At 44.2% G+C, this 24,569-nt stretch overlaps 2 long non-coding RNA genes across 2 annotated transcripts; one reads left to right on the top strand and one right to left on the bottom strand.

Moving 5' to 3' along the window:
• Positions 1-6,160: 6,160 nt before the first annotated feature.
• On the bottom strand, positions 6,161-22,844 carry LOC140426281 (uncharacterized). The gene is made up of 3 exons (XR_011948178.1): positions 22,454-22,844; positions 19,040-19,208; positions 6,161-6,374 (listed from the first exon to the last, which is right to left on the bottom strand). It is a non-coding gene; the product is annotated as an uncharacterized lncRNA (long non-coding RNA).
• Positions 13,159-23,670, top strand: LOC140426280 (uncharacterized). Its single transcript, XR_011948177.1, has 3 exons — positions 13,159-13,505; positions 22,857-22,929; positions 23,150-23,670. It is a non-coding gene; the product is annotated as an uncharacterized lncRNA (long non-coding RNA).
• The last annotated feature ends 899 nt before the right edge of the window (positions 23,671-24,569 follow it).

Raw genomic sequence — 24,569 nt, 5'->3', positions numbered from 1 at the left:
AAAATCTCCCATCACGACCACGGGACTGGGTAGGGTGCTCTTTCAGAGGGTCGGTAGGGATTCAATGGGCCGAATGGCCTCCTTCTGCATTGTAGAAATTCTATGGCCATCCTGACATATAACTTCTGGCCACCTATGATGTCCCTGGCCTGACAGTTTCCTCCCACAGTCCAAAGATGTGCTGGTCAGGTGGTTTAGCCATGCTAAACTGCCTCATAGTGTACAAAAGGTTGGGTGAGTATACTGGGTTATGAGTGGAGGTGTGGGCTTAACTAGGGTTCTCTTTCCAAGGGCCAGTGCAGACTCGATGGACCAAATGGCCTTCTTCTGCACTATAAATTCTATGAAATCTATGACAGTGGTTAATGTTAATTAGAGTGCCTCAAATTTAAAACATTTGAGGCTAACATATTTTAGCCTGGGTCTCTGGATTACTAGTCGAGTGACAATTCCGCTATGCCACTGCCTCACCTTGTAGATGCTGCATGTGGTCTAGTCAGATCTGCACTGGATGACTAACGCTGTTATCCCCCTTATCTGCTCAAGTCTGCATCTCTTGCACTTAAGGTACAGTGATGAGGGCTGTAGCAGTGGAACGGCCCGGGAAGAGAGAGCGCAATGGTTTTATGGGGACTAGGGACCAAAGGTGAAAGTGTAGTATGGTTAAGCAAATCAGTGGCTGCAGAAACGTTGTGGTAACTGAAAGGCCAATTGCTAGGAAGTTGGGCGTGGAAAGGTGCAGTTGTAAGTGATTTGGGGAATGGTTTGTTCAATGCGAATATAGAAGGAAGGGGAGTGTGATACAAGGAGTGGTACAAGTAGGCAGAGATGAGATTGATATGATGGGAGTAGTGAGACTGGGTGAAATTAAGGTCAAAGGGATGACTTTGAATATTATTTGGAGGTTTAAAGGAGGGAGGGTAAAAGGGCAATAAGTTCAGAGAAGGGAGAGCACAATGAGTTGAGCTCATTGATAGATCATTGGCCACCATTTATAAGGTTCTACTTTCCCTTCTCTCAATAGAGCTGAAAAAATTGACCCCTATTTTCTGTTGGATCCTACGGTGTAAATAAATGATCCAGGCGCAGTATCGCCACATGAGCAATATCCTTCACCTAACCTAGACTACCCATGCCCTCACAAGAACTGGTAAAACTGGTATTTTGAATGGCATTGCAGGTATTCCTTCCATTGAGGAAGACCTTTATATAAATACCGTTGTCCGATCAGTTTACAGAACAGGAAATGGAACTTAAGCCATAGGTCATTTCAGAATGCAGTTAAGAGTCAACCACATTGCTATTGGTCTGATGACTCCAGATCCACAGCAATATGGTTGACTCTTTTGTAATAGAACATACAGTGCAGAAGGAGGCCATTCGGCCCATCGAGTCTGCACCGACCTACTTAAGCCCCCACTTCCACCGTATCCCCGTAACCCAATAACTCCCCTAACCGTTTTGGTCACTAAGGTCAATTTATCATAGCCAATCCACCTAACCTGCATGTGTTTGGATTGTGGGAGGAAACCAGAGCACCCAGAGGAAATCTACGTAGACATGGGGAGAACGTGCAGACTCAGCGGGGAATCGAACCTGGCGCTGTGAAGCCACAGTGCTACCCACTTGTGCTACCGTGCTGCCCGTGCTGTTCTTGTTGGATGGCCTGCTTAATATTACAAGAACAGTTGTAGCTAAAGTTATAAACGATTTATTAACATGGGTAAACGATATACAAAACAACAGATGAATAACAGTAAGATCATGCATAAGCAACCTCACTCTTCAGCTTCCTCCAGCCAGACTGAGGGATCACCTGACTTTAACATTCACTTATATACTAATGAGACCCCTAGTGGTCAGTCAGTGAATTACAACACACACATGATATTACTACAGGTTAAGGGGCAATAAGTTCAGAGAAGGGAGAGCACAATGAGTTGAGCTCATTGATAGATCATTGGCCACCATTTATAAGGTTCTACTTTCCCTTCTCTCAACAGAGCAGAGAAACTTGACCCCTGGTTTCTGTTGGATCCTACGGTGTAAATAAATGATCCAGGTTCAGTATCGCCGCATGAGCAATATCCTTCACCTAACCTAGACTACCCATGCCCTCACAAGAACTGGTATTTTGAATGGCATTGCAGGTATTCTTTCCATTGAGGAAGAACTTTATATAAATACCTTTGTCCGATCAGTTTACAGAACAGGAAATGGAACTCATATGGCTATTTAAGCCATGGAGTGTTTCAAAGAAATTAAATAAGGCAGGCTGATAAGATTTAACCCATTCATTACACCAAATTAAGTATAATAAGGGAGCATGCCAATAGATTCTCCCCATCACTTTTGTAACTTGTTTGATAATGATTATTTTGGCTGTTTATGCCCCTTCAATTCTAAAGAAAGTGCAGGAGCAGAGTGACCTGGGCAATATGTGCACAAGTCGTTGAAGGTGACAAGGCAAGTGGGCTGTTAATAAATCATACTGGCTTTATAAATAGGGACATAGAAAATCATGGATGTTGCAATGAAACTTTATAAAACACTGTTCCTGTCTCAACTTGTGTCCAGTATAGGGATTAAGGATGTGAACGTTTTGGAGAAGGTGCAGAAATAATTTCTGAGAATTTCGAAGAGACTTCTGCTTCACATGCTACCGATTGTACAAGGTTGTAAGCATGATATAACATCACTTCCTGTGATGACATATACATAAACATATATTCAGATTCTTTTTTCTTTATTCTTTCATGGGATGTGTGTGTCACTGGCGGGGCCAACATTTGTTGCCCATCCCTAATTGTCCTTGAACTGAATGGCTTGCTAGGTCATTTCAGAATGCAGTTAAGAGTCAACCATATTGTCATTGGTCTGGTGACTCCAGGTCCACAGTAATGTGGTTGACTCTTAAATGCACCATCAAGGGCAATTAGGATAGGCATTAAATGCTGGCCCAGCCCGTGACGCCCACATTTCATGAAATAATGTTTTTAAAGTCACATGTACACTAGACCAGGTAAGAATGCAGGCTTCCCTTCCCTAAAGGGCGTTAGTGAAGCAGATGGGTTTTTACAATAATTGATGATAGCTCTGCATTTCAAATTTATTAATTGAATTGAAATTCCAATGGCTGGCATTGGTGAGATTTAAACCTGTGACCCCAGAGCATTAGCCTAGGCCTCTGGAGCATCAGTACAATAACATCACCATTAGACCACCATTTCCCAACATATTACCTTAATAGACTAACCAATGTACTATCACAACAGGCTAAAAGCAAATTACTGTGGATGCTGGAATCTGAAACCAAAGAGAAAATGCTGGAAAATCTCAGCAGGTCTGGCAGCATCTGGCAGAGAGAAAAGCACTAACGTTTCGAGACCAGATGACCCTTTGAGTGTTTTAGTTAATTAATAAACAGTTTTGTTCGTTTACAAAGCCGTATGTTCTCTGATCACTTCACTACAAAGACCTCGCCATCCATGCATACAGAGAACATTACACCCGTGTCTGCTTGGGTTTCCTCCAGTTGTTCCGGTTTCTGCCTACAGTCCAAAGATATGCAGGTTAGGTGGATTGGCCATGCTAAGTTGCCCTTAGTGTCCAAAGGTGTGCAGGTTAGATGGGGTTATGGGAATAGGGTGGGGGAGTGGGCCTAGGTAGGGTGCTCTTTCAGAGGGCCGGTGTAGACTCGACGGGTGGAATGGCCTCCTTCTGCACTGTAAGAATTCTATGGTCATCCTAAGATGTAGTTTCTGTCCACCTATGATGTTCCTGGCCTGAAGGTGGTTAATATTAACACTAGCTGCCTCAAATTAAAAAATGGTCCATTCCCCCATTCAACATGATGAGCATGATGCCCCCATACAAAGTAATTAAAGGCTACAATTACAAATTCACATAAACAAATACCCATGAAAGAGATTTATATAAACACAATCTAGGAATGTGGGACGTGGTTCAAAGGAAAAAATGTATGTCCAATTTTGGGCGCGTTTAGCGGGGTGTTTTTCGGGCATTTTGCCGTTTGTTTTGGCCTCAGGGAGTTTCTCTCTATCGAGGCTGCACTTGAGTAATTTCCTGCTGATGAACAATTTTGTCTGGCTTCCCTGATCTCCCCCCCCCCCCCCCGCCCCCCCCCCCGCCTTTCCCCCTCCCTCCTCCCCCTTTCAGCCCTCCTAACCTTTCTTTCGACTACCCCGCTTCAACTTCGGGGAGGCCCCGGAACTCCCCCTTATCTCCCACCACCTAGTAAGGCCTCCCCACGCCTGATCCCTGGCAGTGCAAACCTGACACCTGGGCGCACTGGCACTGAAGCCTGGCACCCTGGCACCCTGGCAGTGTCCCTGCCAACCTGGCAGTGTTGCTGCCAAACTGGCTGTGTTCCTGCCAACCTGGCAGTGCCATCCTGGCCAGGGTGGCATTGCCAGGGTGCCTGAGTGGAACTGCCAGGGTGCCAAGGTGCCTGGGTTCCAGTGGGAGTGCCAGGGTGCCAGCCTGTCCTGTCCTCAACCATCTGGGAATCTCTAATGGCCCAGGTGCCATTACGATGGGTCCATGTTTGCGGAAACTAATACTGAACAGCGCAACGGCAAAGTCTCACAGGCTCAGCCGTTAGGTCCCAGGCGCCAGGATAACCTGCGAACGCATATTTAAATTAATCTAATGATCATTTAAATATGCAGATCTGGATCATACCCAGTGAGGGCGGGATCGAGATCGCGCTGTCTCGCGAGATTTTGTTAAATCTTGCAAGACGTGTTGAACATCACGAATCACGTGAGAGTCCTCTCATTAGATTCGTCAGCCTCCTCCTGATGCCAAGTCGGGCGCGACAAGACCGCTGTATTGCGCCTGTGGACTCCAAATGGACTGATTCCATTATCGGTCATTGGATCAATAATAAAAGGCAAATAAAAGCTAGACAAGAAATATATTTTGTTATTTTCCATTAATCATTATGCTGAATTTGTTTGTCATTGTCGAGCAGTCTGATGGAAAAGGCACATAGCATTTCATTTATTTTCTGTTAATTTTCCAATTAAGGGGAAATTTAGCGTAGCCTGCACAGACACGGGGAGAATGTGCAAACTCCACTCGGGCAGTGACCCAGGGCCGGGATCGAACCCAGGTCCTCGCCGCCGTGAGGCAGCAGTGCTAACCACTGCCCCACTGTGCCACCCTGGCGCATAGCATTTCATAATGTTTCTTTGATCCCATAGTTATGCGTTACCAGAATGACCCATTCTCGACTTCAATGGGTTTCGGCAGCAGATGGAATTGCGTGACCTTTACAATTGAGTGCAAAGTAGGAAAGGTCTCTGTAGATGGGAAGAAGTTCTGTAGATGGGAAGGGACGGCAGCAAAGTAATATTGCAAAATTGTATGGAGTCTGAGAAAAACAATTTTTCAAACATTGGAAGTGGAATGGAAAATGATTACAAATTTTCTGATGAAGTGATAAAATTGTAAAGCTTTTCCATGAAATATCTAATTTCTGCAACCCATTATGGCAGAATGTCATCTTGGGCTATTCACCTTTCTCGCTCTCTATCCTCCTACAAGATTATTCTTGGCTGTCCACCTCAATGGTACCATCCCCCAATTTCCACTTTTAATTGCCCCAAATAAGCAACTCCTTTCCTGCATGTGGAAACTGAGACTATTTTTTGGATGATGCCACCGGGGTGCCATGGTAGAACAGTGGTTAGCACAGTTGCTTCACAGCGCCAGGGTCCCAGGTTCAATTCCCGGCTTGGGTCACTGTCTGTGCGGGGTCTGCACGTTCTCACTGTGTATGCGTGGGTTTCCTCCGGGTGCTCCGGTTTCCTCCCACAAGTCCCGAAAGACATGCTGTTAGGTCATTTGGACATTCTGAATTCTCCCTCTGTGTACATGAACAGGCGCCGGAATGTAATAATAATAATAATGTGGCGACGAGGGGATTTTCACAGTAACTTCATTGCAGTGTTAATGTAAGCCTACTTGTGACAATAAAGATTATTATTATCATGTGGATGAGAAATCGAACAGGGTCGAGGTTAGATCCTTGAGGGGCCCCAAAGGTAATGGCGCGGGATAGTACAATATGCCTGAACATAAACAGGGTCAACTGCAACCAATGTGGTGAATAAGTCTAATTTAATCAGAATTTAAGTCAAGATAGGTATACAGCAAAACCTACAACCATGGTAAGTAATGGATACTGATCCAGGCCAGGCAGGCTGGCATGCGAGAATATCTCTTCTCTTCTTTCTCTTCTTTTCCTCTCAGCATCTCATGTCTTCTGAACTTCTCAAACTATTCAACTGTTTCCCTCGATAGTTCTTCCCCAATGCCCTACTGCACTGAGGCCTTAGGGACGGGACCTGGTTATTATATTGACAGAATCTTATTATCTTATACAAACTTCCTTTATTACAAAATATTCAGTAGTATGTGGCATTCTGTGCCTAAACCATGCAGTGAACACCTATCTTAATGTTGTTTACCTGCTATGAGCTTCTGGCATTGACCTATCTGTTCTTAATTACCCAAGCTTTTACACCATTTTTTCCTTAACTCCTCTCACATTGTTCACCCAATCAGTTGTATGCATCCAAGAGACATTCCATTTCTGGCTTTCAAACTGACATTCAGGGATTGCATCCACTCGTGATCAGTTATTTAAGCCTAAAGCTGTCCAAAGACTGGTTGACAAGCTATTCATAACAAACGTTTTGCCCAACCATTTGTTTTATTTCTTATCAGACTATTGAACCTTGGAGTGATTCATTAAAGTAACTTTGATTCTGGTTCCACATGCTAGTTGACTTTTGCATTTCGGCAAGCAGCTTAATTAAGCCAGGTAAATTTTCCAAGCTGTTTGAAGTGTCTATTGAGTTGCTTGTTCGCTATCATTGAGGCCTAGCCTGACCACGGGCTACTTTCCAGGCTAACTACAGCTGTCTTCATCTCAGAGTAATCATTCCACTCAATTGTTCCAGGAAAAATTAAAAACTTTAAGCAGTTTCCAGAGAAAGGAAACTTGCGACACTAAACAATTCCTTTGCCTATTCCAGGCTGACTATTAAACATAAGCTCATTCTAAGCATATTTCTCATTTTTAACTGGAAGAGAAGCAATTGCAGATGATTCTCCAGCTATTATTAGATAGATAAGAATGCTGCCATATCAGGTTAGTTTCATCCAGCTGGATGACAGTGGACAGGTATTGGAGCAGGACAGTGTGATCAACTGCATCAAAGGCTGCAGGTAGTTTGAAATGAAAATCGCTTATTGTCACAAGTCGGCTTCAAATGAAGTTACTGTGAAAAGCCCCTTTGAAAGGAACAAGGAGGGATAGTGTGCCTTTATCTCAGTCATACCAAGATGTCATTTGTGACTTTAATAGAAGACAATTTGGGCGGCACAGTAGCACAGGTTAGCACTGTCACTTCACAGCTCCAGGGTCTAAGGTTCGATTCCTGGTTTGGGTCACTGTCTGTGCGGAGTCTGCACGTTCTCCCCGAGTCTGCGTGGGTTTCCTCCGGATGCTCCTGTTTCCTCCCACCGTCCAAAGACGTGCAGGTTAGGGGGATTGGCCATGCTAAATTACCCTGAGTATCAAAAAAAAATGTAGGTGAGGTTACTGGGTTACGGGGATAGGATGGAGGCGTGGGCTTAAGTAGGGTGCTCTTTCCAAGGGCTGGTGCAGACTCAATGGGCCGAATGGCCTCCTTCTGCACTGTAAATTTTATTATTCTACGATTCTATAATTTTATGGTACTATGGCAGGGACAGAAACCTCACATGAGGATAGCGGTCTTGTAAAGATGGGAACAGATTTAAGAGGCAACACATTCATGGGACTTTGGAGAGAAAAGAGAGGTTGCAGGTGGGGGAGGGTAGTTCGCAGGACAGAGGGGTCAGGCTTTTGGGAAGAAGTTTGAAGCGGTCTATCTAAGGAGAGAGGACAGTTAACAATATCAGCTGACATAGGGGCCAGGAAGGAAAGCTGGTTAGTCTGCAGTTTAGTGGGAATAGGACAGAGATAGCAGGAAGTAGATGTCATAGACAAGATGAGCACAGGAATTGCAAAAGTAACTTAACTGGCATCAGAGATGCAATGAAATAGGGATCCAATTCTGCCATCAGGATAATGCTTTCGTTATTAATGGTGTGGCACTGGGGAGTTGTTGCTGCTCTTGATGTTTGTATCATTGTAAAAGCAGAGGAGACCAGCATTCCTTGTTAGAACTGAAAGGCAACATATGGGGGTCTATCTTCCCAAACCGAATGTTACCTACAAAGTGAAAAGCATCTTTTATTCCTCAATTCCCACTAACAGGTTGAAAGAAAGTACTCTGTTATTAATCTGATTACCTTGAGGAGGAAACTAAAACTAGTTTTAACATTTATCTTTTATTTGCTGCCATGTATCGAACATCATTATGGGTAGAGCAAGGTTATTTCAGGTTCAAGAGAACCCCAGAGGGTATCGAGCTATGAGAGACAAGTAGTGGATAAAAGATGTAAGCCAAGATGTTGCAAGAATTGTATTTCCACGATGGCTGGCAGTCATACTCTACACTCAAAACCAAGTTTGAAACTTGGCACAAGATTTACACATATGTGCATGCAGTCAAATATTGCTAGACAATAGCCAGGAACAACATTTACATTCATTTGCATCTCATGAGTGCGATCAAGGCGGCACAGTGGCACAGTGGTTAGCACGGTTGGCTCACAGCGCCAAGGGCCCAAGTTTGATCCTGTGTCCGTGTGGAGTTTCCACATTCTCTGTGTGGGTCTCACCCTGAAAAACCCAAAGATGTGCAGGGTAGGTGGATTGGTCACGCTAAACCGCCCCTTTATTGGAAAAAAAAAAGAATTGGGTACTTTAAATTTATAAAACAAAAAAATTATGGGTGTGATCTACCAGCCGTGTTGTGCCCGAAAGGCAGTGCGGCTTGGCCAGTAGATGGTGGGAGATCCCTCTTCTAGGATCTACCCGGGTCGGCACACCTCGCAAGATCTTACGTAATCTCACAAGACATCACGATCTGAATCCTGCCCATTGTGGGTGAGATCACAATTTTGCAAATCTGCATATTAGAGTGAGACAGCTAGTCTCAGTCTTATACGCTCTCCAATGATCGACCCAAGGCACTGGGATCTAAACTCTTCACCTCGGAGAACTCGGGCGAGCAGTGTTCAGTGCTGGTCTCCACAAATGGGCTCCCTCAGGGGATTGGAGGCCCCCAGGTGTTTGCCTTCAGGGAAGTGTGTCACCCTGGCACTTCTGGTGCCACCTGGGTATCTTGGCACTGCCAGCCTCAGTGCCAGCCTGGCACTACCACAATGACCAGGTGGCACTGTCAGCTGACAGGTGAGTCAGCTTATAGGTGACTGTACGGTGAGTTGGGGTTTTGAGGAGTTTTGGGGGTCGCATGGGGGGGCGTGGTGGTGGTCGAGACATTGGCGATCTCCCTCATCAGGAGCTCACTGCCTGGAAACGTGGTGGAGGCAGAGACCCCCCCATAACATTTAAGAAGTATTTAGATGTGCACTTGTTATGCCAAGGCATACAAGGCTATGGGCCATGTGCTGAAAAATAGTTAGGTGGTTGTTTTTGACCAGTGCAAACGTGATGGGCTGCATGGCCTTTCCTGTGATGTAGACCTCAATGAATCTAAGAGGAATTAGGAGACAGTGAAGATGAATGAGGATGGGAGAGACTGGGTGGGAGATAAGGGAAGATTGGATGCTGGCCTTGCATGCGCAAATGTTAGCAGCAGTGTTTTTGAGTTCACCTAACAATGGCACATTTCGAACGTCAAGCTAGAAAAGGATTAGTCAGGAGGGGAGGGGTCACAATGCATGTGGGAGGAGTTCAGCATAGCAGATCTGAGCCAATTGAAGGCGCACCCTGTAACTGTCTTACTCAAATCAAGGCAAGCGTGGCTCAGCTGAGTGCTGGACTCAAGGCTCTCGAGCACAATGAATGGCCTTTCTTTATTAATGGTGTACATTCAGGTGAAAATCTATTATGTATAGTTGCTGCGTTGCATATGGTCTTAATTGGCATCTAATCCATGCAAGAATGATCCCTATCCTGTCCTTTGAGCTCTGCCACCCGCTCCCTGTGGGAGAAGAATATTCTCAGCTTTGGGGCTCCCCTTCCGTCTTCAATCTCTCCTGCTGATTATGGGTGAGATTGTCCTGGAGGAAGAAATTGGAGTGCTATGAAAGAGCAGTTGAGAAGCCAACATGGCTGCTCTGAGTACTGTGTCCTCCCCAGTAAAGTATTAAGATGTCCCTTGTACAGAATATTATGTGAGATGGTGATCTTAAAGTGGCTAGCAGACATGCAGTGCTAATGTCCCATTTGCTGGGAGTGTGTGATCTCCCTATGGACTCTAACATTTAGACTTCCTGATGCCCTTCTGAGAGTCTGAGTTTGGAGTGACGAGAATGTTCACTTACCCTGGTGGAGTGGATCAGATCATTCATCTTTTTCCTGCACAACAGGGCAGCCCACCTTTGAGTACCATGGGTGCTGACTTCCCTGTAGACCTCCTCCCAAGCTGGGGTGGTCAGGTGCGAGGACCTCCAGCTCCCATTTGGGGAAAAGAGGGGCTCCCGCCTTTACTGGGCGGTCTGGAGAAGAATCTCCAGGCAAGCCTTGTTGAATCCTAGAGGGTATTGATAATTTAGATACCATGGATTACTTGTATGACATAACACCTGGCCTGCAGTGTGGGTGGCATTTAAATATGGCAGCAAGATCTTTGACCCCAGGAAGTAATGTTGATGCAGGCAATTCACTGCCTTCTCTGCCATGAGATTTGGCAAATTCTTTGCTAATGTACAGTCAATAAGTTGGAAAGCATAGGATTAGGCACTAAAATCTATCTTGCCGCCCAGCAGGGATTAGGCAGACTTTACCATCTGTAATGGCACGTCGGCTCCACAATGGAAAATTCTGCCCAATTCATTAAGGTTTGTAAGTGAAAGCACCATCAGTCATAGTGGGGGCACTGCCTTTTCTTATTCTTAAGTATCCCAATGACAGGGGGAGATAAAAGAGTGAGAAACAATGAGACTGAGAGCGGAGCCAGGAGATAAAAGAATGTGAGAAAGAACGAGACTGAGAGCAGAGCTGGGGAGAGAAAAAGAGTGCAAGAAAGAGCAAGAACGGAGTGCTAGCTTAGAGTTTGGAGCTCCTGAGGTGATGTCAGGATTCAAGTAGGGTGCTCTTTCCAAGAGCCAGTACAGACTCGATGGCCGAATGGCCTCCTCCTGCACTGTAAATTCTCTGATTCTATGAAAAGCGACATGGGACAAGTGGAAGCAGCTGATTGGATGAGTACGGTCGCATAGGTATTTACTACTTTTATCACTTATAGTGTGAAAGATACTTATTGTGTGGTTCATAGTTTTTAAGAGTTATATTCTGTAGTAACGAGATCCAGGGAAGAAAGGCCCTAGTGTAATTGATATTCTTTAATTTGAAGTATCGCCCAAAAAGTTTAATTTAAATGGACAGGTCATGGCAGGAGAACTCAAAGCCGTGATATGCTTCTCCTGCCCTATGTGGGAAGCCAGGAACAGAGTACGCCGCACCACATATCGACGGCCTCAGGACATTGCCTGAGGCCTGCCTCCCGATGCTCCGCCCCCGACCGGCTGAGTTCCCGACAGTGCGGGACACGTGTGGTCTCATCTGTCGGGAACTCAGCGTGGTGGCTGCGGACTCAGTCCAGCGCCGCCACAGTCGGGGGAGGGCCGATCCGCGGGCAGGGGAGGACAATATTCGAGGCTGAGGGCACTGTGTGGGGGGCGGTCTGGGTGCATGAGCCGGCCGAAGTGGGGGACTATTTTGTGGGCCGGATCCGCGAGCGGCCTCCTCCATGAAGCAGAGGGACCTAGGAGTATATGTGAACAAATCATTGAAGGTAGCAAGCCAGATAGAGAGCAATGTTAATGAAGCATACAGGATCACAAGAAGTATAAATAGGGACATGGAGTACAAAAGTATGTTATGATGAAACTTTCTAAGACACTACTTAAGCCTCAAGAGGAGTATTGTTTCCAATTCTGGGTCCAAAGATGTGAAAATTAGGTGGATTGGTCATGCAAAGTTGCTCCTTAGCATCCAGGGATAGGGCGGGGACGTGGACCCAGGTAGTTTACTCTTTCAGAGGGTCAGTGGAGGCTTGATCAGCCGAATGGCCTCCTTCTGCACTATCGGAATTCTATAGATATGAATGAAAGGCGTGAAGATCAAAGATCTGAGGAGGTTTAAATCCAGCTGACTGGTTTTCTCTTTCCAGGAACCTACAGATGCTGCTTCCTCTGCCTGAGCAGGTTTATTGCACAGGGGAGTGTGAAAGCAATGATTGTTGTCACGGTCTCTTTCTGGACTGCTCCCTAGCTTCCAGGCAGTGGTCGCTCTTATGAACCTTTGAGATAGGGTCTCTCTTATTCGGGGCTTCCAGGCAGGCATCTCTGAAATTGAGGGGTTCCCTGGCGGGGGTCTCTTTTATGGGTGCCTCTGATGGTGGGCTCTGTGCAGGGGCAGCCGGGTCACCCTCATACTGTGTGTGTGTGTGTGGGTGTGTGGGGGGTGGGGTGACCCAGACATTCTGTGGTGGGGGGGGGGCAGAATTGCATTTCGGGGGGGAAGGCCACCCGTTCTAAATGGCGGGTCCGAAAGCAGAACTCGGGAGGGAATCCCTCGCAATTCCTGCCATGTATAAATTTGCATGTCAAGGGTTTTTGAATTGCGAACAATATCAGCGCACAATTCCTGTAAATGCACTGTCTGTTCTTAATACGCGTTGTTTATTTGCGATAGTGCTGAATACATTTGTCTCGTGATTTACAGCGTGAGTCATGGTCAGATAGAATACTCAGTCTTTTCCCTGCTGAGATATCGAGCTCTCTTGGCAACATGTGATATATTCCAGTAATTTGGAATGTATTGCTGTTGTGCAAAGTCTTTATTCAACCGTTACATCTCATTATAGATTGCCTGGGTTTATGAGATCTAATGTTCATTTACGTGATTAGTCAATCATTGAATCGTGGAATATTTAAAGCACAATGAAGTGGAACACAGGGATGTATCTAGCATTAATAAAACACCAGAATTCTTAGCCACACAAATACTGTTTCAAGAGTATCCAGTGGAAACAGGTTTCATTCAGCTGAGCTAGATCCTGATATGGCGGAAAACTTCACAACATCATAAAAACAAAAAATCAGTACGGGTGATGAGAATTATCTTAGAAGGGTCGGTTTTAACCTCTGGTGATACTCTGGTGGGTGGAGGCCGAGGTGGGTTCAAACTGTCTGGTCCCCCGCAGTAAGTGACCCAGGAGATTTTGATCCCAGGCTGCATCAGCTCTATGAGTCTACTTCCCTCTGAACCTGGTGGGAAACGCTCGTTAATTAGTGTGTGCAAGCAGGAACAGGAACTTGGGCCGCAGGAGCCCATCACTGTGCATCCTCATGTAAGTGCATTTCCAAAAAGATATTTATACCTGGAAAGGAAAAAACTTGGAAGGTTATGGGGAAAGAGTGAGGAGTGAGTCCAGTGTGGTGTGTGATGTGTAATTCTATCATTGTCTTGGGTAGTAGGGTTGACAGCGAAATATGATTAAGGGACGCCCAGGGTTTCTTTGTGAATTTGGAAGTAACATTCCTGTTCCTCTTGGCTCACTCAGAAACAAACGTAACATGAGCTTACCTTTCCTGGTGTCCTGTGTCCCTAGCTCCTCTTTCCTGCAGGTGGGCCTTCCACCCGCAGGCCTAAGCTTAAAGTTACAGTTGGGCCCCTGATGATATCAGCAGAACCCAATCTCCATATTTCAAGGCGAACTGCACTGACTTTTCAAATCTATTCCTCTTGCCTGCTGAAAGGAGAAGATTACAACCTGTGGGACAGCATATGTTAGGGGTGTGTCACCAGAGCCATTTTAAATGTCTACCTTGTAGTGGTCTTTACATCTGCAGGTATGTAAGGGGTTAACATCTGTAAGTAAGTGCTAGACAACCACTAGATGGCAGCACCAGATATATGTATATAAGCTACACTCAGAGGGGGTTCCCGCCTCTTCGTATCAGGAGTGACTAGTGAACAAAGTGTTAGAGATATAGCTTTGTGAGCAGGTGTAGTTAAACATTATATATACTTAATCTTATTTATCTAATCTTCAGTTATAGTTGTAGAAGAGTGAACAAACTCATAGTTATTTATAATAATTACTCAATAAACAGTATTTGCTAATTTGAAGACTTTGAGTATTCAGAACATAAGAACATAAGAACTAGGAGCAGGAGTAGGCCATCTGGCCCCTCGAGCCTGCTCCGCCATTCAATGAGATCATGGCTGATCTTTTGTGGACTCAGCTCCACTTTCCAGCCCGAACACCATAACCCTTAATCCCTTTATTCTTCAAAAAAAACATCTATCATTATCTTAAAAACATTTAATGAAGGAGCCTCAACTGCTTCACTGGGCAAGGAATTCCATAGATACACAACCCTTTGGGTGAAGAAGTTCCTCCTAAGCTCAGTCCTAAATCTACTTCCCCTTATTTTGAGGCTATGCCCCCTAGTTCTGCTTTCACACGCCAGTGGAAACAACCTGCCTGCATCTATCCTATCTATTCCCTTCATAATTTTATATGTTTTTATAAGATCCCCCCCGCATCCTTCTAAATTTCAACGGGTACAGTTCCAGTCTACTCAACCTCTCCTCGTAATCCAACCCCTTCAGCTCTGTGATTAACCTAGTGAATCTCCTCTGCACACCCTCCAGCGCCAGTACGTCCTTTCTCAGGTAAGGAGACCAAAACTGAACACAATACTCCAGGTGTGGCCACACTAACACCTTATACAGCTGCAGCATAACCTCCCTAGTCTTAAACTCCATCCCTCTAGCAATGAAGGACAAAATTCCATTTGCCTTCTTAATCACCTGTTGCACCTGTAAACCAACTTTTTGCGACTTATGCACTAACACACCCAGGTCTCTCTGCACAGCAGCATATTTTAATATTTTATCATTTAAATATTCATCCCTTTTGCTGTTATTCCTCCCAAAATGGATAACCTCACAGTTGTCAACATTGTATTATATCTGCCAGACTCTACCCCATTCACTTAACCTATCCAAATCCCTCTGCAGACTTCCGGTATCCTCTGCACTTTTTTGCTTTACCACTCATCTTAGTGTCGTCTGCAAACATGGACACATTGCACTTGGTCCCCAACTCCAAATCACCTATGTAAATTGTGAATAATTGTGGGCCCAACCCTGATCCCTGATCCACTAGCTACTGATTGCCAACCAGAGAAACACCCATTAATCCTCACTCTTTGCTTTCTATTAATTAACCAATCCTCCATCCATGCTACTACTTTCCCCTTAATGACATGCATCTTTATCTTATGCAGCAACCTTTTGTGTGGCACCTTGTCAAAAGCTTTCTGGAAATCCAGATATACCACATCCATTGGCTCCCCGTTATCTACCACACTGGTAATGTCCTCAAAAAATTCCATTAAACTAGTTAGGCACGACCTGCCCTTTATGAACCCATGCTGCGTCTGCCCAATGGGACAATTTCCATCCAGATGCCTCGCTATTTCTTCCTTGATGATAGATTCCAGCATCTTCCCTGCTACCGAAGTTAAGCTAACTGGCCTATAATTACCCGCTTTCTGCCTACCTCCTTTTTCAAACAGAGGTGTCACGTTTGCTAATTTCCAATCCGCTGGGACCACCCCAGAGTCTAGTGAATTTTGGTAAATTATCACTAGTACATTTGCAATTTCCCTAGCCATCTCTTTTAGCACTCTGGGATGCATTCCATCAGGGCCAGGAGTCTTGTCTACCTTTAGCCCCATTAGGTTGCCCATCATTACCTCCTTAGTGAGAACAATTATCTCAAGGTCCTCACTTGTCATAGCCTCATTTCCATCAGTCGCTGGTATGTTATTTGTATCTTCACTGTGAAGACCAATCCAAAAATCCTGTTCAGTTCCTCAGCCATTTCCTCATTTCCCATTATTAAATCTCCCTTCTCATCCTCTAAAGGACCAATATTTACCTTAGCCACTTTTTTTTGTTTTATATATTTGTAGAAACTTTTACTATCTGTTTTTATATTCTGAGCACGTTTACTCTGACAATCTATCTTACTCTTCTTTATAGCTTTTTTAGTAGCTTTCTGTTGCCCCTAAAGATTTCCCAATCCTCTAGTCTCCCACTAATCTTTGCCACTTTGTGTGCTTTTTCCTTCAATTTGATACTCTCCCTTATTTCCTTAGATATCCATCTATTTTCTCTTTTTCTACCGTCCTTTCTTTTTGTTGGTATAAACCTTTGCTGAGCACTGTGAAAAATCGCTTGGAAGGTTCTCCACTGTTCCTCAACTATTTCACCATAAAGTCTTTGCTCCCAGTCTACCTTAGCTAGCTCTTCTCTCATCCCATTGTAATCTCCTTTGTTTAAGCACAAAACACTAGTGGTTGATTTTACCTTCTCACCCTCCATCTGTATTTCAAATTCCACCATATTGTGATCGCTCCTTCCGAGAGGATCCCTAACAATGAGATCATTAATCAATCCTGTCTCATTACTCAGGACCAGATCTAGGGCCGCTTGTTCCTTCGTAGGTTCCATTACAGACTGTTCTAGGAAACTATCGCTGATACATTCTATAAACTCCTCAAGGCTGCCTTGACCGACCTGGTTAAATCAATCGACATGTAGATTAAAATCCCCCATGATAACTGCTGTACCATTTCTACATGCATCAGTTATTTCTTTGTTTATTGCCTGCCCCACCATAATGTAACTATTTGGTGGCCTATAGACTACTCCTATCAGTGACTTTTTCGCCTTACTATTCCTGATTTCCACCCAAATGGATTCAACCTTATCCTCCATAACACCGATGTTATCTCTTACTATTGCCCGGATGTCATCCTTAAATAACAGAGCTACACCACCTCCCTTACCATCCACTCTGTCCTTCCGAATAGTTTGATACCCTTGAATATTTAACTCCCAGTTGTGACCATCTGTTAACCATCTTTCAGTAATGGCCACTAAATCATAGTCATTCACTTATGTTGGCTTTTATACCTCTGTTTTGAATCTTAACACCTTGATCAGAAACCTCGCCTAAGTTATTTTTCCTCTTAACTTTTCTCCTAATTTTCCTTGTTGTTGAACATATCTTCATTTTTTTTCTTTTTTCTTTTTTTTTTCTTTTAAATTTAGAGTACCCAATTCATTTTTCCAATTAAGGGGCAATTTAGCGTGTTCAATCCACCAACTTTGCACATCTTTGGATTGTGGGGGCGAAACCCACGCAAACACGGGGAGAATGTGCAAACTCCACACGGACAGTGACCCAGAATCGAACCTGGGACCTCGGCGCCGTGAGACTGCAGTGCTACCACTGCGCCACCGTGCTGCCCCCGTTGAACATATCTTCATGTAACAACCTGCCGGATCACTTTCCATTTAGGTTTTTACTTCCCGTTTTATTCCTTTTGGTATTACTGGGCCTATTCACTGAGCTCCCCTCAGCCACTGTACCTTGTACTGTTGCCCTTTTTGATTTTTGACCATGGCTTCTTTGACTTACACTTTCCCCCTTACTGCTTTTTTTTCTGTCCCTGTTTTACTACCTTCCGACTTCCTGCATCGGTTCCCATCCCCCTGCCACATTAGTTTAAACTCTCCCCAACAGCTCTAGCAAATAGCTAGACATCAGTTCCAGTCCTGCCCAGGTGTAACCCGTCCAGTTTGTACAGGTCCCACCTCCTCCAGAACCGGTCCCAATGCCCCAGGAATCTGAAACCCTTCCCCTGACACCATCCCTTCAGCCACGTATTCATCCTATATATCCTGTCATTTCTACTCTGACGAGCACGTGGCACCGGTAGTAATCCTGAGATCACTACCTCCGAGGTCCGATTTCTTAACTTCCTTCCTAGCTCCCTGTATTCTACTTTTAGGACCTCATCCCTTTATTTTTACCTATGTCGTTTGTACCAATGTGTACCATGACCACTGGCTGTTCATCTTCCCCCTCCAGAATGTCCTGTACCCGCTCCGAAACATCCTTGATCCCATCACCAGGGAGGCAACATACTATCCTGGAGTCTCATTTGCGGCCACAGAAACGCCTGTCTATTCCCCTTACAATTGAATCCCCTATAACTATTGCACTGTCACACTTATCACCCCTCCCCTCTACAGCAGTGCCAACCATGGTGCCATGAGTTTAGCTGTTGCTGTTTTTCCCTGAGAGGCCATTCCCCTCAACAGTACCCAAAGCGGTATATCTGTTCTGCAGGGGAATGGCCAAGTGAGATTCCTGCACTACCTGCCTCGCTCTCTTGCTCTGCCTGGTGGTCACCCAATCCCTTCCTGCCTGCGGAGTCTGAGCCTGCGGTGTGACCACCTCTCTATACGTGCTATCCACGATGCTCTCCGACTCGCGGATGCTCCACAGTGTCTCCAGCCGCCACTCCAGCTCTGAAACTCGAGCTTCCAGGAGCTATAACTGGAGATACTTCCTGCACACATGCTGACCCTGGGGACTGGAACTGTTCCCAGCCTGCCACATGGAGCAAGAGAAGCAGACCACACCTTGGAGCTGTCCTGCCATGATTTATTCCTTTAAATTAAACTTTTCAAATTAAACTTTAGAAAGATGTTTTTGTGTCGGATTATATCCAATCTCCTGTATACTATTTAATTCGCTTTATCCCTGAGTATTTATCTTGCTTGATCTGACAACAAATTAAATCGTTACTTGATTGAAATTTAAAAGGTTATTTAATTAAAATTTTAAAAGTTATTTAAATCAACTTTAAAATAGTAATTTAAATCAACCCAAAATAGTTATTTAAGTGAGATTTAAAAATAGTAATTCAAATCAACTTAAAAATAGTCATTTAAATCAAATTACCGTGTTTTTTTCAATTTTGAAATAAACAAATAGACAAGCAGCTGTTCTACCTGCAGCAGTGTCCCACGCAGGTCCGCTCCTCTCTGCTCCATGAAGGTAAGTGAAGGCCTCGAGCCTGGCGCTGCCTTTATCCTCTCCCCTGCAGCAGTGTCCCACACAGGTCCACTCCTCTCTGCTCCCAGAAGGTAAGTATTACTGAACATCAACCATCCGACTGTTCTGGAAGTAATCAAATGAGTAACAAGATATTACTATATGTAATATAACATACTTGTTGGGTTAAAATATGTTCTGTTACCTGGGTTGACCTATCTAAAAAGCCTACCATTCATTACAGACAGGGAGGAGGGATAAACTGAAACTCCAAAATCTCTTCCCTTGCTGTCCGCAAACTGTGTGGTTGTTTTGGGAATGCATTCTAAGCTCCATAAGACCATAAGACCATAAGAAATAGGAGCGGAAATAAGGCCATTCGGCCCATCAAGTCCACTCCACCATTCAATCAGGGCTGATTCCCTTTAGCATGTGGTCAATTTAAAGAATCAGTAGTAGACTTTTGTGGGTTTGGAAAAAAATATTATTTATTCAAATACTCACCCCAAGTCTAAATGCTTTGTCAATCATTCAGCACTCAATACACACACTTGAGTGAAAATACATTTAAAAAGAACAGAGCACTTTTACAAATTGTAAACAAAAGAATGATTTATAGTTCCTCGCAGGATAACAGTCTTTGCGGATCTGGCAAAGGAGGAAGACCACTCCTGACTTGCAGTTTAGGTGAGTTCAGAGAGTTGGATATTAAGATCATTGTAGGAATCCCTCGAAGAGGTGAATGCTCCACAGACCTTGTAGTTAGGAACTTGTTCCTTTCACATCAAAAGGTCCAATTTTTATTACAGGTGGACTTGGATTTAGAAATAAGCCTGTGAGGCTTTTAAAGACATTTTTCTGGGGATAATAAAGGATTTTATTATCGAAGGCCAGTTTCAGTCACATGATCAACAGCCATTGCCCGCTCAGAATAGCCGAAAGTTAAAAAGGTATTGATATAGAACAGGGGATAGATGAAGGCCTTTCATATTTATTTTGTGAATAATTGGTCTCTTCCACTCTTCTTTTAACTTAATTTTTAAACTTTTAAACATTAAAATTGCCGATAATGTCTAGGCGTTTATTGACTTTAATGTTTTGATAACACAGACAATAACAAATTTAATTCCCACAGATAACATTTAGCTTGGTATATCATTCCCGGAAGAGGCCTCCACCCAGAGTGATTCAGTTACGACCTTCTGTAAGCTTGAGGTAGTCTGTGTTGAATAAGCAAAGACCACCTGATACTTGGCAGACATCCTAGCCGCCTTTTGGGTGACTATATTAAAAGCATTTTCAAAGGCTTCCATAAAAACACATTCTATTAGGGCAATTTTGTGCCCATGCGCACTGTCAGCACGAATGGTGACATGGGTGCAAAATCTCGCAAGAATCGGGAAATGAGATTCTCGCTGGCGAGTTCTCATTTCCTGATTTTCCACACCCCTCGCTGAAGATGCAACAAGGTTCATGCCCACAAAGGGCGAGAACCTCATTTTAACACATTTTAATGCATTTACATATAATTAACGATTCCCCCTGCCACAAGATCCCCTCTCACTGAATAGTCAAATCTTGCTAACGTGACATTACGAGTGAGGCTTACACCAGGTTTGGAAAAACAAGATTCAGTCGCGGTGATCCCCTGGGGGCGCGAAGGTAGGTATATCCCCCGAGCGAGAGGGAAATGACGGGCAGTAGGTTGCCAACTTGACAATGCCAACATGCACCAGGGGGAAGTGCCAGGGGCGGATCCTCTGGAGAGCCCATTGGGGGCAGGGTTCCCATTCTGTTTGTTGTGGGGGGAGGGAGGCCCCGATGCTAATGCTTGTGGTGGTGGAGTGGGGAGCCGCGATTCTTATTGGGGGGTTGGGGGTGGGTCCTTTGTATCCTTGGGGAAGGTGGGGGTGGGTTTCTTTCTGTGCTGATTTAAAGTTAATTTCCCGACAGCCTCACTGGCTCTATCAGGCCCCGCCCCATCATAGTGAAGGTGAAAGCCACACCCACTGATTGTTAAAATTCAGAATGGCTCAAAATCTGGATTAAAACTTGGTTGTGCAGCTAGAGAGCGACACGCTGCGTTTCAGTCAGAGCCTGACACACTGACAAGGTATCGGAAAATTCCACTCCATGTTTTAAGTTATGAATAGGACGTGCCTTCACCGGGCATGACACCATTCCGCTATCACAATATTCAACTCATTAAGAGCTTGCATGCTACAGCACTGGTTTTGTGAGAGCAGTGGTATGCTATCTTCTCACTGCTACCCTACCATGTTGAACATTTTCACCAACTTTCACCATCATGGGGCAGCACGGTAGCTCAGTGGTTAGCAACTGTTGCTTCACAGCGCTAGGGTCCCAGGTTCGATTCCAAACTTGGGTCACTAGGTGTGTGGAGTTTGATCTTTCCCCCCGTGTCAGCGCGGGTTTCCTCTGGGTGCTCCGGGTTCCTCCCACAGTCCAAAGGTGTGCAGGCTAGGTGGATTGGCAATGCTAAATTGTCCTTAGTGTCCAAAAAAGGTTAAGTAGGGTTACTAGGTTACGGTGATAGGGTGGAGGTGTGGGCTTAGGTAAAGTGCTCTTTCCAAGGGCCGGTGCAGACTCAATAGGCCCAATGGCCTCTATAATTCTATGATCAGATGCACCCAGTAGCCAAGTCAACATAACTGATGGCAGTTCACAATTTTATGTTGAATTTGAGGACTTTCTGATCATTTTCCGACATAAAAGATTTGGAAAAGAGCTACATTCAAATGTTCATCCCAGGGTTCATAGGTTCATAAGATATAGGAACAGAATTAGGACATTTGGCCCATCGAGTCTGCTCTGCCATTCGATCATGGCTGATCTCACCCCAGCCTTCACTCCACCATCCTGCCTATTCTCCATAACCCTTCAACTCATTACTAATTAAAAATCTGTCCAACTTCTCCTTAAATTTACTCACTGTCCCAGCATCCACCACACTCTGGTGTAGCGAATTTGAGAGATTGACAACCCTTTGGGAGAAGTAGTTCCCCCTCAACTCCTTTTTAAATTTGCTACCTCTTATCCTGAGACTATGACCTCTCGTTCTACAATGCCCACAAGAGGAAGCATCCGCTCCACATCTACTTTATCCATACCTTTTATCATCTTGTATACCTCGATTTGATCTCCCCTCATTATTCTAAACCCTAGAAGTATAGGCCTAAGCTGTTCAATCTCTCCTCATATGACAAACCCCTCATCTCTGGAATCAAACTAGTGAACTTCCACTGAACTGCTTCCAATGCCACTACATCTTTCCTCAATTATGGGACCAAAACTGTGTACAAGGTGTGGCCTCACAATTGCCTTGTATAGTTGCAACAACACTTCTTTACCTTTATACTGTATTCCTTTACCAAAGAAAGTTTCCACCACTTATGAAACTTCTTCACTGTTGATTAACGTGCACCAGTGTCTCGGTCAGGCAGGGATACGCCTGCCCTTCGCAGGTCTGTCCTTCGCAGGTCAGGTCTGAACTTGATCTAGCCAGCAAGTACCATTTTTCTCACACAGCCTCCTTATTGATCTTTAGGCCTGGAGGTTTTCAGCTGCAGTGGCAGAAGAAGTGTAAGGGAGTCCTTTATACAAATCTATTATAAAAGGCACACATTTACGTCCATTTGTCATTCAGGTTGAACTGAACTATGCTAATATTATTAGGAAAGGAAAGGGAGTTCCAGCAATGTTATCACAGTGTGAAAATCCAAGTTTGTTCACATCTATTTTTTAATCCAACAGGGATTTAAAACCAAAACATCAGTTGCAGCTTGGAACACACAACAAACATGTTGCTAGGATCGAGCCCCAAATGGTATTATAAACACACAGTGATTTCTGTAAATATTTGACTTACTTTCATGATATAGATGGATGTTGCACGTTAAACATTAGCTTAAAACATCACATAAGCCTCAACTGTTTTCCTTGCTGCTGAAACACATGAGCGGTTTTTATACCTTGGACTCCATACAGTCACTATTGCCTTGGAAACATGTGCATCGACCAATGATGTTTTTATAAAATTGCTACAGGTTCAGCAAAGAGTGGATGAGGAGAACTGAGGATTTAACAGCTTCCAATGGCACACAGGGTTGGCAAAGGGCAGGATGCACAGTACGACAAGACTGGAGCAGAAATGCCTGGTATGGCTGCTGGATATTTAAACGTCACGCTGGGCATCAAACCTACAATTCTTCTTACTTCGACAGTTGTCTACTTTTTTTGGGTGATACTCAAATTCCACAGTGTTAATCAGTGAGAATGGAACATTTGCTGCAATATAAACTGCAGTTTCTTTTCGCAATTGGCCCACTGATAGAAAAAAGCAAACTAATTACCCAGAGTTTCCAAATTGTGACTTTCGTTGCTTTTTAACGTGTTAAAATGGGTTTTACCCGAAACGAGATACTTCCCTGAAAATTTTGTGGATCAGTTTATTTACACGTCGAATACAATAGTGATGGCATAGGACACAATGCAAAACAGGATTAACCAGCTGGGAAATATGGAAATTAGAGTGCAATCTTTTAAATAAAGCAGTCTGTCTGATGAATCCAGCATATCCTCATAGAATGATTTGGATTTGTTTATTGTCACGTGTACCGAGGTACAGTGAAAAGTATTGTTCTGCGTACAGTTCAGACAGATCATTCCATACATGGAAAAACATAGGACATACATAAATACACAATGTAAATAGATAGACACAGGCATCGGGTGAAGCATACAAGTGTGCAGGACTACTCAGTATAAAAGATGTGCAAAGAGATCAGATCAGTCCATGATACAGCACAGAATGATACAGCACAGAAAGCCATTTGGCCTATCATGCCATTGCTGGCTTTTTGAAAGAGATGTTCACTTATTCCTCCTCTTTCTTTCCTCTGGCCCCCAAAATGTTTTCCTTTGCAGGTAGTTGCACCATTTCCTTCTGAATGTTATTATTGAATCTGCTTCCACCACCCTTTGAGATGGAAGATTGCAGTTAATAATAATTCACTGCACAACCTCTTGTAGTCTCTGGTTCTCTTGTCAATTGTCTTAATTGTCTCTGTGTCCTCTGATTACTGACTCTTCTACCGCTGAAAAATAATTCTCCCAATTAGTTTGGACACCTCTTCAAAATCTCCCATTAATCTTCTCTGTTCCAAGGATATCGACCAGTTTCTCTTGTCTGTCCACATGACTGAACTTATTCGTCCCTGATACCATTCAAGTATATTTATTTTGCAGTCTCTGTAATATTCTTGACACTCTTCCTATGGCGTACTTGCCACCAATGGCCACAGTACTCCACAGCTGGGGCCTAACTAGTATTTTATAAAGGTTTAGTGTAATAATTAGAATGAGAGTTCCTCTTGGTTGGGTGTTACAGATATTTGAAGTCCAAAAAGGCACCCCTGGCATGCGCCTACACTTTCGGGATGTGTTGCACTAAATGCCACATTAGTG

Source organism: Scyliorhinus torazame, chromosome 7, assembly GCF_047496885.1.
Source record: "Scyliorhinus torazame isolate Kashiwa2021f chromosome 7, sScyTor2.1, whole genome shotgun sequence".
NCBI classification, from domain to species: domain Eukaryota; kingdom Metazoa; phylum Chordata; class Chondrichthyes; order Carcharhiniformes; family Scyliorhinidae; genus Scyliorhinus; species Scyliorhinus torazame.
Note: the sequence above shows the minus strand (reverse complement) of the source record. Positions and strands in the feature narration are given on the sequence as shown.